Source organism: Notothenia coriiceps, unplaced genomic scaffold, assembly GCF_000735185.1.
Source record: "Notothenia coriiceps isolate Sejong01 unplaced genomic scaffold, NC01 NC01_scaffold00024821, whole genome shotgun sequence".
Classification (NCBI taxonomy): domain Eukaryota; kingdom Metazoa; phylum Chordata; class Actinopteri; order Perciformes; family Nototheniidae; genus Notothenia; species Notothenia coriiceps.
In genome coordinates, this window is record NW_011357522.1 from 210,085 (window position 1) to 223,645 (window position 13,561).

Sequence of the window (13,561 nt, forward strand, 5' to 3'; positions counted from 1 at the left end):
CATCAGGAAGTGGCCCTGTTGAACTCGAGCACAGAGCTCAACTTCTCAATGCAGGCGAAGATATCATCCTGTGGGCAAAACAAAAAAACAACACGGATTAAACATCCAACAACAACTGTGCCACTTTCCTTCACATATTATTTCTGTGATTGCACAAAAACAATGACAAAACAGGACGCAGGTGGTAGTTGCAACACAAAGCGCTTGTTTTCCGATATCAGTGTCACCGCTTCTGTTATTTATTTAATCTTTATTTAACCAGGACGGTCTCCTTTCCTCTTTAGAAAGCTCGTGGCAGACAATTAACAACATGACAGCCAAGAGCTTCATCTGATGCTCTTTCCATCTGAAGTCCATCCTGTGAATGCTCCGATGTCTCTTATAGTGATTCTGAGAACAGTGGAGGAACTCCTCAGTGTTTGATGACGGAGGAGATTCGGTGCCATGGAGAGGAGTGGGTGTTTGCCTAACCTCCTGTCTCAGGTAAAAACCACGAGCACAGACAATGCAAGGGCAAAAGTGAGGCTGTCACATCCCATAATGTGGACAGAAAATAGTCTTTAAACTCTGCAGGACAGTAGAAGTATGTCTTTGCATCCTGTGAAAGGCTACTTCTAGATTTGTTTTCGCATGTACACACACACACACTGGTGGGAAACATTTGTTGCTTTCCTTTGAACGCAAGCTCAGAAAAATAGGGGAACAGGAACTACATGCAGTCCAGTTTTGTGATATTTAAATGTGCGTGGTTGTTTAGAGTTCGTGCCTTCAAACTTGTAGAGCTGACCAATGGGAAGCTGCAGGTTACAGGAAAAAAGGTCCTTAAAAAATACCTTTTATTAGCTGTCTTACGCAAAGAAAATTCTATGTATGTATGTATTCTATGTATCTATCATACTATGTTAGAGTCCAAACTAAATATGCGGAAAAAATGTTTAGCTATTAGCAATTTTACATACTTTGTGTTGTATATGATTTGTCTTGTATTACCTGTTTAATAACAATTATATGTAATCTATTGGATGTTTTAAGTATAACGCAGTGAATGTTGTGAATTAAATGCACTTTTATTGCTACAGCTGATATATTAGCATTTATAAGCTACCAGTCATATCAGTGCGGATCAGCTCTAAACGTAGAGTGAACTATTTGCATCTAATGAAAGAGGAAGTACAATTGAACCGACATCAGTGAGATCATAGCACTGCTCCTTCTCTGGCTGAATGCAGAACGAGGAAACCGGTCTGATTTAAACTCAACACTTTCTAAGCCCTTATGTTGATTTTTTTTAGGCATTTCAGCGTGATTTTGTTACGGCTTAAAGATCTGAAAACTAGCTGCTGCGAATGCTTGTTTCTGCACACAGACAACAGAAAATCACAGCTCCTACAATCTCTGAGTCTCACAGTGATAGAGCCAACATTTAGCAGCACTGAAGTTTACATTCAAACAATCTGAGAAGTAAAATCTTTACACACGTGATGCTTCCCAAAAAGTGACCATCTTTTAGTTGAACTGCCATTGCAAAACATAGCATTCTCTTTGCAGCACTGCAGTTTGACTAAAATGTTTCAGTTCTGCTGTCGTGGCATTTTTGTTACTGATTAATATTTGCAGTAAACTAAACATGCCATCACATGATTAACTGCAGATTTCCAATCAAAGCTCAGGGAGATAATATACTGAGCCTTTAGGCTGCAGGGGGACATAACGAACAGAAAAATGTAAAACAGCCTTAAAAAAAGGAGCGTGTAAATAAACTCGTACAGCAGATTTATTTTATGGGAGTCTGACCATCAATCCCAACTCTCAAATATTTGGAAAAACACTAAAGAGCCTCCAGAGAGATAAATAACACAAACACCCCCCGAGATATTTCTCAACACATCATTTGCTTTTTTGTTTTGCCATCTCCAGTGTCCGTGTTGCGCCACACACACACACACACACACACACACACACACACACACACACACACACACACACACACACACTGTGTGTCTGCCAGAGAACTTTTCATGAAAGCGATAAACAAGGCCACGAGTTACAGCCTGGGGGGCCGAGTCACAGGGCGGGGTCCTGTTTGTGAGCGGCATTAAAAACAACAATAAGAGTAATGCTGCTAAAGGAGCAATAACAGACAAACTTATATTAAAGGGGCCTTACTATGCTGATGTTCAGGTGTATATCAGTATGTAGTGTCTCTACTTTAAAGAGTCCTCTCCTGCTGATGTTCAGGTGTATATCAGTATGTAGTGTCTCTACTTTAAAGAGTCCTCTCCTGCTGATGTTCAGGTGTATATCAGTATGTAGTGTCTCTACTTTAAAGAGTCCTCTCCTGCTGATGTTCAGGTGTATATCAGTATGTAGTGTCTCTACTTTAAAGAGTCCTCTCCTGCTGATGTTCAGGTGTATATCAGTATGTAGTGTCTCTACTGGGACATGTCTCCATGCTTTAATGTTCAAAAAGCTCTTTATTGTTCTCATACTGCCTGTGCTGCGGCACCTCTTTTCACCCTCTGTCTGAAACCAGAGCCCAGTCTGCTCTGATTGGTTAGCTGGCCGGCTCTGCAGACCATTTACATGCACAAAAACCTATACAACACACTACAGCAGTGTTTCTCAAACCTTTTCCTACCAAGGACCACTTAACCAATAAAAAAACACTTGCGGACCACCTAACTCCACAAGTGTCAAAAAACACATAGTTTTTCTAGAACAGATTACAAATCGCCTGAAAGTGGTACAAACGAATGGCAACATGTGTGATGAAGGTGTTGCGCTGGGCTATATCATGCAATCGGAAGTGGAACATAACCTTGCTCCGTTGCGGAGATATTCCCGCGAGAGTGCGGAAAACTGAAATTTATTTATTTATTTCAAATGTGAAATGTCCGCGGTCCACACTTTGAGAAGCACTGCACTACAGGAAAGAAAGCCCCAAAAAGCATAATAGGGCCCCTTTAAGCCCTAAAGAGAGTACGATATTTTGGCATCAGTGCGCTGCTGACCACACATGAAAGAGAAGAGGAACCACAAGACAGGTGGTCTCCTCACACCATGTGGTCCAGTCTGTCGCTGATGCTCACACACATCCTCACACACACACTTCCACACGGCGAACAGAAAAGCCCTGTCCTGTGCCAGTGAGTCACCAGATGGCCCATCTGTGGCCCGTCGGCCCAGCGTGGAGCCCACAGATCGCCAGCCCAACTCTCCCAACACTTCTTGGCAGGCGGCTCCACTTGAAGATCAAATGCTAATCGCCACTCGCTCTTGTCGCTCTGCAGCCGCTCACACAGCTCCGTCTCTCTGCCTCATCGAGAGACAACCCTCCAGAAAAGTGCTTGAAATGCTGTGACGCACTTCACTGTCAAACATGGACGACATCACGAGTTTCACTGGCAGACGCGTCTCTTTTGTCAGCGGGAGGACTGTGCTGAAGTTAATTAAAAAGCGGACAGCAGAGGATGGGATTTCAGACGAGGGTTGTGGGGAATTATCAGAGCCAGACAAAGCAGAGCCGTGCTCCTCCAACCACAAGCTGCATTTTTATTTTCATTGGAGTGACTGAAGAGGCCAAGATCTCGCAGGCAAGCACGTAGGTCGTAGATGCATGCACACTTATCCTCTTTCAGCTCTGTTACATCACAGTGTTGAACCGAGGAAACAGCGTGATGTTTCTGCAGGTCTCAGAGGGAAACCCCCTCCTCATTTAGCCTGGAGAAGGTCTGCTCTCAGCTGCATGAGGCCTGAGCAGTGAGAATAACATCACTCTCGTGGAGTACCAAAGAAATCTTCGAGTCAGAGGTCGACTTCTAAACTTTGCAACATGACTGTCAGCTCTGAGGGTTTTTCTATTCTCGAACACAGCACGTCTGAATCAGCCATGACACACGACAGAACGGACAATCGATGAAGTTAATCACAGAGATCAGGCGGAGAGGAGGCTAGCTACTTCCTAATTTCCACCCGTTATGCTAAGCTAGCCCATTCAAAAGGTCTATGTAGCGTAATGTTTACCAATCAGATGAGAGTGGTATCAATGCTCTCATCTAACTCTAGGCAATGTCTTTCCGTCAACTGTACAACTTTCGTCCGCCTGGTTGGACTCTTTATCAATCATATAGTAGGGCTGCTCAATTAATCGTATTTTAATCGATTATGGCTTGCAACGATTCCGAAAACAACGTAATCGAAATAAAATGATTATTTTTGTATTATTACTTTTTTTTTTTTTTGGTTTTTCAGTTGAATTATACTTAAAGTTCAGGGTAACAGTTGAAAACATACTGTTCACTTTTTTTTTCTCCAATAAATGGATGTTTTCAAAGTAAATGAATAATCGCATTTAATAATCGCAATTACAATTATTGACCCAAATAATCGAGATTATAATTTTTGCCATAATCGAGCAGCCCTATCATATAGTATACATCATCACCCACATCTGTAATACACCTTTTAACACAACTTCATTCAGTCTAATAATTCAGATGAATTTCCAAGAAAGGGCAGAAATGTTGAAGGATTTCACAAAATGGACCCCGGAAGACCACCGACGCTTTCAAATTGAATAATACACCCATAATTCAATATAAGCAGTAAACATGAACTTGAAAATAACCTAGTAAGGAACCATCCATGTTATTTTCATGGCAATTCGATAAAATAGCCTCTTATTCCCACATAAAAAAACTATTGGAAACGGGTCAAATTTGACCTGAGGAGAACAGAAAGGTTAAATATCTCGTAGTTTGATTTATGGTATGAAAATGAGGAAACTTGCTTATGTAGTGTAATAAATCACAGGTAATCCAAAACCTACATTCATATATGTTAAGATATTGTAGATAATCTAGTTTGAATGCAATTCAATCTGAGTTTGAACTCAAAATAATGACATCCATCTAACTAAATGTAATGCAAAATGTTCACTGGGATGCATTATGAAACAACTCTGAAGTCTATCATATGAAAGTTATTGAAAGCTAACGCACGCCTGGAATACGTCAACATTTCCAAAAACCAAAAGCATGTTTTGCAGCGTGGTGATCTTTGATGAGAAGTCTAAGTAATGTGCATTTATTTTTTTAATAATTTGAAAAAAGGTCTGTTGCTGACACGACATGCTCCGTTTAAACGCTGTGTCCAAAACAAAACAGATCTGCTCTTGTTGATGAGCTCACGTGTAATGCATCGCAGGCTGATCGGAAGAACTCCCTGCAGACTCGGACAGGAAGAGAAGGGGATTAGTGAGCCACAGATATTGAGGTAAGTCACTCTTTTTAAAAAGGTCAGGGGGGGGGTGTCCCGTCCTGAACGTTTGCCAACACACATGAGTCAGACGCAGAAATAATGGAGGGTTCTGGGAACAACACAATGCAGCGTGTCGTCGTCGCTCTGCACGTTGAGTAAGAAGAGGGTTTTCCAAGCAGGGACAAACTTAACGGCTTTAAAAGTGTGGGAAGGAGAAAGACACTCCATGTGGGGCCTCATTTATCATCACCTCGGCCCCCCTGGCTTTGTCTTTCAGGAGTTATGGCTGAGAAGATATTCAAGTTTTTCCTAATGGGACACAACTCAATGTCTCCTTTCTACAACAACACAAGACGATCTAGATTTACCTCAAGTTAAAGAATTCCCCTTTTGATTTGATGCCATTATTTTTATCTCGTTCCACTCTCGTTTCATTTGGAGTTGCAACTCTAAGTCTCATAAATCTCAGAAGAAAATAATGAACGAAAAGATTATAATCTCCCAAAGTGATATCTTTAAAAACACAGACATCTAGTATTTAATCTTGAAGCACATACACTAATAAAAACAGCAGTTCTTCACATTTAACAACCTGGTAGAAGACTGAAATATCTCAACAACTTGCCATGGAATTTTCCACATTCATTCACGGTCCCCAGAAGATAAATACTACAACATTCGTGATCCTCATACATGCATCAAATGCCACCAGCAGGTCAAAGTATTCCCTTTTTCAGAGAAATATCAGATGTTTCCCAGATGATGTATCCGAATAACTCCCGACTTTTCATGTCAAAACCAGGTTTATGATCACATTCCTAACAATATTCCCACCATCCTCAGCTGCACTCATCAGGAACAAAGTCACCAAGCTAACTCAGGTGTGTCAATAAGCGAATTCCACCTATGGGTGTGACTGCAACCACAAGCCAGACTCAAATCTGTAGAAATATGGATTTTCCTTACAAGCATGACAACATTAGCAGTTCACTAAAACCAGTATTAGTGCAGATAATATCGAAAACCATGCAAGACTTCCTAAAGTAGGGCATTGTAAGCACTCTATTCTATTCATCAAAAATAGCAACGCAATTTAAATAAAACTGCTTATTTTTTTAAATCGACTACATTTGAAATACATGCTACTCAACGGAGATAAAGAGCCATTTCATCATCCTAGGATCTGAACACAGTGAAAGTTTGAGCGCTGCTTTCATCACTTCATTTCCGAACAAATTAAATCCCAAGGAGACAATAGTGGTCCTAGGCAGAGTTGGGTGTAACGCGTTACTGTAATAATATTACTTTTGTCGGTAACGGAGTAGTGTAACGCGCTACTTTTATAATACAGTAATCACACTACAGTTACTAACATTGCCCCGACACGCGTTACTTCGTTACTTACTAAAATCAGTCATAATCACACTGACAGACAAGAGGGGTTTCCGCCGCAGGTTTATATGTAGGCTACTACGTAATCTGCGCGATTTGCGCGTCCACATCTCCACGTGCAGTGCTGCATAAACATGGCTGAGTCAGCGATAACTTTCGAGGGGTGGAGGTATGCCCATTATTTTGAGTTCGTCCGAAGAATAGACAGCAATGTGACGGTGAGGTGCAAACTGTGTCCAAGCCAGAAGATGTTATCCACTGCTGCAGGGACGTGCATAGGTACGGGCTAATGTTGCCCGGGCAACGGCCCGTTTGGCCTTTTTTGGCTGACCTGCCCCTGTGGAGAGAGCGAGAGATTATTTTTCTTTTTTCTGTTGTGGCCGAATCAACATGATAAGCCCACAATTAGTATCGTAGCGTTTCGCTGCGGGAAACACACTTTGTCAGCGCTGTCATCTGCCGGTGCGTTGTGTCGGATTTTGGAAACTTGATTTTGAGTTGTCTCACGGCAGTTAGGGTATAAGGGACAAACCAGGGGACTTTACTTCCTCTTGATACCGTCGGTTATTTACAAAAAAACGCCTAAATATAGCCTACTTGTTGTTATTGTGCTTCTGTCTTTCTGTGTCTTTCCATCTGGAAACTCCCTCAACTGGGCCGCTCGCTCTCTTTTCTTGATTGCCCTTTCACGGGTGAACAGTTCAATGTCCCGCTTCATTGTATGATTTCTACCAAGTCTCTACCACTTTAGTTTGACCATCTCTGTTACTAAGTTATGGAATACTAAATAAATAAGTAATTAGATACCTTACCGTTACTGCGCTCATAAAGAATGATAAGAATAAGAATAATGCGTCTTGAACTGGTTTCATTAATTAGTGTCTTTACGTTTCACAGACTGTTAGCTTGTTGTGGTAGGCTGGTAGCCTATTTTAGAGCATATAAAAAGAAAGACTTGTGTTAGGCTATGTCTTCCTTAATGCAATAGTAATTGGGGGTGCAAGTGGAGTCTCGCAGAGGCAAAACTGTGGCGCGCACACGGTGCGTCGCAGTCTGCGTGATCTGCCTGTAGGGAGGGGCGGGCCGGCCCTGCGAGTAAAGTAACGAGTAAAGTAACGAGTTACTTTATGTAGAGAGTAACGAAGTAGTGTAATATATTACTTTTTTTTAAAGTAATATGTAATATATTACATTTTTTTTGTAACGACCCCATCTCTGTTCCTNCACCACGTCAAACCTCAACAAACACCTGCAAAGAACACATGCTAAGGTGAAGCTAACGTAGTCTGTTCTTCTTCTCTGTCTTCCAGGTTGTTGCCTGTTTTGAATGACGAATACACACTACTGCTGCCTGCTGGTAAGGAGAGTTATTGCCACTCATGCATGCGCAGTTTGTACGTGCTCGGCGAGTAAAGTAACGAGTAAAGTAACGAGTAAAGTAACGAGTTACTTTATGTAGAGAGTAACGAAGTAGTGTAATATATTACTTTTTTTTAAAGTAATATGTAATATGTAATATATTACATTTTTTTTGTAACGACCCCATCTCTGGTCAGTGATATATGTTTTCTTCACTGTGACAATAAAGTCAACATTCTCTAGAAACAAAGCCCCTTGTCCTTTTTATTTCCAGAACCTTCTCTTTCTGTCATCGATCAAATGCAGTCGTAGCCATCTGGGAGACTTACATAAGTTCTGCAAAAAAAAAACTCCACTTGCTGCAGCTTCCCCGAAACATGCAGCCTCTCACATAACAGAGATCCCTCACTTCAAAGACTTTTCTGCTGAGGACTCCAGGCCCAAATCGTCGTCTCTGTCCTTCTACACATCTCTCCCAAAACAAGCAGCTGTTGCACATGAAATGCAGCATGTTAAATCCAAAAACCAGGAGATACTCTATACGTATTGTTTGAGGAAAAATGCAGATATGCTACACACGGAGGGAAGAAAATAGGATTAAATCAAGTGGGAATTAGAATGTGTTTCACACTTTAGCTTTTGGCTTGCTGAGGAAGCAAATCATCATTAATGAAACAGAATAATTTATTATTGTAGTTTCATGCAACACTGTCACTGAATTCACAACTGCTGCTGTGAAGTTCAAAATACAATTGTTAATAAGAGCAGAACTATGACTTATTTGACATCCATATTCAAAGCTCTGCCAATGTGTGGCTAAATCTGGGAATGTTTGTCTAACTTTCAAATCCTCATTAGCCAATATGGGGTATTCAGTTGAGCTAATTAGTAGCCTCAAAACTGGCAAAGCATTAAGAAAAACTCTCTGCAGTTCTTCTTGTTAGCATCTGTTGAAATTATATTTTCCAAAATGTGAGTGGCTTTCTTGAGGCATTTCAAAAGTAGGCTGCAAGACTGATGCGCCCACATCTTTAAAAACAAACAAGTCGAGGCTATTTATTGCACCTGAAGATGTGTGCTAAAAATACAATGACGCCATTAGATGAAGTTAAAGTGTTTATGGCCACACGTGAGACAGATTCGGCCTTGAGATGTCTGCAGTTTTTCATTGACTGCTCTCAGGAGGCAGAATGAGTGCAAACAAGCTCATTCTTATTTTTTGTGGTGATGTATTAGTCCATTTGAAACAACTCGCATCTGCTGCCATTTGGTGAAGGACTCATTCTCGTATCCAAAATGTCATTTGTTCTCTGAGGTGCACACGTGGATGACTAATCATATTAATCATTGTTTTTTTTATGTTGAAGGACGCCCAGTAATCAAACGATGTCCTTGAGTTTGTCAGAAAGCTTTAGCTAACTGCTCAACGCACCGACGAATGGATTAGGACCGGGGACTGCATTGTTTCACATTAAGCAAACTGTCCTCGCCAGAGAAAAGCACACAGATAACACACCAGTGGTGAACCCTCAGGGCCTGTTTGTCGTTCTTGGTTATAATCTTTGTGGTTTATTGCACTTATTGTAAGTAAAAAATAATCATGTTGACTGTCCTTTCAGCTCCGACCTAATTCTACACCAATCAGGAGAGAAAATAGTTGGGTTTGTCTTGGACGGCAATGACAATCAACCAATTTGCAGAGAATTCTGACTCCTTACTCTTCCCTCCCTAATGCATTTTTTTATTATTGCATCCTATTGACTGCTTCCTGTTTATTTATCAAAAATTACCAGACCTTTTTTTAAATCCCTGCAGGAATCTTTTGCCTTTGGACTCTTGGGCCCAACAACGACGCACCAGCATACAGTGAGAGAATTATCCTAAACGATAACGCAGTACCAATTATAAGCACCCTAGAGTGCTCTATCTGCTTTTTAATGCCACAAATATATCCCTTCACGAATTTAAGCTACAAGGGGATTGAGCCATCACTTGAAAGATCCATATCAAAGGACTGTCCCTGAGAATATTAAGGCCCTATTACCCTGGAAGGTAATATGCTCTGATAGTGAATTCTCCTCTCACACAAGTCTGCATGAGATGTGTGTGAGAAGCAAAGCGGGGATTTGACTATTTAATAAGCATCCAGCATCATGAAAGAAGAGGGAATTACGCTTTCAAGATAAGGTAGCAGAATTCATGTCAAATTCTGGATGTGGCAAATATTTATTTGAACATTCAACTCTTGAATGCACCACATCTTTTGATGTTTAAATAATATCATATTTTGATTTGATTGGATCAAAAGCTGTATCAGATAGCAATAAACTGGGGTTCAATGTAGCATCAGTGCTCTGTGTGTGTTTCTCTGTGAAATGCAGGTTTGTTTATTATGAATGTTGTGCAGCAGAAGGATCTCTTTATGGCATACACCCATCACTATACATGTGTAGTAACAGATGCTGAGAAACAAAGACATTTCAATGCTGTGACAATCCACTAACATCAAAAAGAAAAACAATAAGCTTCATTCCTCTGTGATAGTTTTACGGGAATCTTTAATTAATTTTGCTCATTTGTGCTAGTCAAGAATTAAATAGTCTTTTTGCACATCATTAGTAGTTTGATCTCTAGCACTGTGCACAGAGGTGTAGCTTGGGGTGTACGTCACCAATCCAATCCAATCCACTTTATTTATATAGCACATATTAAAAACAGAGGGTTTACGGAAGTGCTTCACAGCCACATAACATTATAATAAAATATAATATTACAATAATAGATAAAAGGCACACATAAGAATAGATAAAAGGCACATAAGGGCTATGGACAGACAAATAAAAGCATACAAATTGATAAAACATAGCTCAAACTGACTCGAAAGCGAGGGAAAAGAGGTGGGTCTTCAGGCGGGACTTAAAAGTTTGAAGGGTGGGCGACACCAGGTAGCTTGCGCATCTTTCCCTCATTACTGTATCACCTATAATGCCAGACACACTGCCAGATTTCTTGCTCCATTAAACTATCAACCTGTAACCTCATGTCTCTTAAGTGGACCAGATAGTTATTCAATGAAAAAAAGGATCAACACATCCAAGAAGCATCAAAATCAGTTTGCTCACATTCTAGCCAGATGTTGCACCAAATGTTATAAATAGTCACAAACAGGGTCCAATTTGAAGTATTTATCAAATCATGTGTATTCCCCGTAAAAAAAATAAAAAAAAATGTCAACAAGGTGTTTGTGTTGGTTTATGAGAAGTTGTTAGCTAATGGCTAGCCCATATTTTTCAAATCTTACCGATATGTGATAGATCCTATGACATGAAGGCCAAATGATAAAAGATGTAGTTTTGTTCTTATTGTGTTTGGACAGCGACCTCGGGGTTCCCATTTCACAACAGGATCATAAAAGATAAACATGATTATTTTGGCCATTCAAGATTGGTTAATGGTTAAACAATTGAGAATTTGTTCTTTTCTTTCTGCATTTCTTGCACTTTCCAAACCTATTGAGGTACATTACCACCACAATCTGGAGAAGAATTGGTTACTCTTTTCATGTAGCGAGTAAAACCAAGACTGGATTACAGAAAGGAGATTAAATAGATTGTTTCTGAATAGGAGAACCTTGAAATCACTTCTAAATAGGCCCTAAGCCTTATTTTCCAGCCATCATGTTGCCAACCAGCTTGTGATCCATGTCTGTTTTAGGTTTTACCTTCCCTGAACTGCTTCTCACTCATGTTTGATTCGTCACAGGTATAGTTTTCATGTCACAGTAATGGTATTAACTGAACGAGGTGTTGTAGAGTCCTATGAACTCTGACACAAAGACAATACATTTTCTTGTCTTTCACGATCACTTCCAGGTAATGTCACAGGCAGCATCTTGTCATCATGTCATCTTGTTGACATTTAAAGATCACCAGCAAATGAGGTCAAAGTTGAAATTGATTGCAGTAAAGTAGCAACATCTACACAGCATGCAACACCCAAGGTAAAGCTGCGACAAGGTCCATTTCTCCAAAATAAAACTATGAATCACACAAAGTGATTCTGACACTCATCATGCTTGGATAGCATTGGAAACAGCTGTTCATAAAGCTGTTTTGGCAAAAAGGAAAGCTATTTGGCACACACTTTGAGATTAACCTTCATGATTATAAAACAGAATATGACAAATAAGTGTTGTAGTCTATTCCACTGAAGTGTTAGCTCTTCTATTCTTTCTTTTCAGTGACGACGTGCCAGCTGTTTGTTTGGTAACGCGCTCCTCCTCAGGTGAAGACTAATTCTAAGTAGAGTGTGTCGCAGTACCATTGCAGCTCGACTTACAGTCTGGATGATGCAGAGAAACAGAGACAGAGAAGGCAGGCAGAGGTGCAGCACGGTTGCCTTAAGGTGGGAAAGGTGTATAAGAGAGAGTGTGTGTGTGTGTGTGTGTGTGTGTGTGTGTGTGTGTGTGTGTGTGTGTGTGTGTGTGTGTGTGTGTGTGTGTGTGTGTGTGTGTGTGTGTGTGTGTGTGTCGAAGCAGAGGAGAGGAGAGTGTGTAAAGCAAGAGAATACCCCCTCCACCCTCGAGTGAAACCTCAACTGGCGTGTTGTGCAGAATATCAATGGACTCTACTGTCAGATATGGGGATTTTCCATCCAAATCCCTTGGACATAAAGGACACACACGTAAAAAAACAAATTAATGAGTAAGCCCGGGAGGGAAAGCAACCCGAAGAAAATACTGTGCTCCTCAAACTTTGCATTTATGTGCAGAGAAAATACAAGATAATTATGTGATGATAGCAATTTGTCAATCAATATCCTATGATCTACTACTGATAGTCCATTACCTTAGCTGTGTGGCCAGCACATATAGGGTTGCTACCATCAGTCAGTACTTCACATTGTTTACACACACACACACACACACACACACACACACACACACACACACACACACACACACACACACACACACACACACACACACACACACACACACACACACACCTGCACATTTCTGAGTGGAACATTAGAAGCAAATACTTTCTGAGACTCTTTTCCAGAACTTGCGGGAGCCAAAGGATGGTACTGCGGTTGTGTGTGTGTGTGTGTGTGTGTGTGTATTTGTGTGTGTTTCTGTGGTATTGGGGATTCCTGTTAGGCTAGGCTGAATGTAAATCATTATTGATTAGTTGCATAAATATTTTTGGTTTACAGGTTGGTTATGTTGAAAACATTTCAGAACAAAGTGTTTATAAAGGTATACAATAATTATTAAAAGACTAATTTGCATTATAATGTTTCAATACAAGTGTTGTTTGGCAGACTCATATGAAGCAGGTACTTCAAATACAATCGATCATCCTTGATAAATGGTGTGATTATGTACAATAGAAGTCCAGAGGGACTGATGGACCGTTAGAGGTACTGATGACATGCGTTTAACCTCCAAACTGCTTAGTGGACAATCAATAGGTCTGCAGTTGTTCTGGGTAACTTCCACTTCTAACTGTGTGATTGTTGTGCAGGGGGTTGCTAAAATAGAGTTTAT

At 40.5% G+C, this 13,561-nt stretch overlaps 1 long non-coding RNA gene across 1 annotated transcript in view; it reads left to right on the forward strand.

Annotated features, from left to right (window-relative positions):
- LOC104955768 (uncharacterized) overlaps nucleotides 1-13,561 on the forward strand; it is a 28,326-nt gene continuing 14,765 nt past the window's right edge. Inside the window, exon 1 of the long non-coding RNA XR_799482.1 lies at nucleotides 1-70. This is a non-coding gene — a long non-coding RNA (uncharacterized lncRNA). The remainder of the gene's footprint in view (nucleotides 71-13,561) is intronic.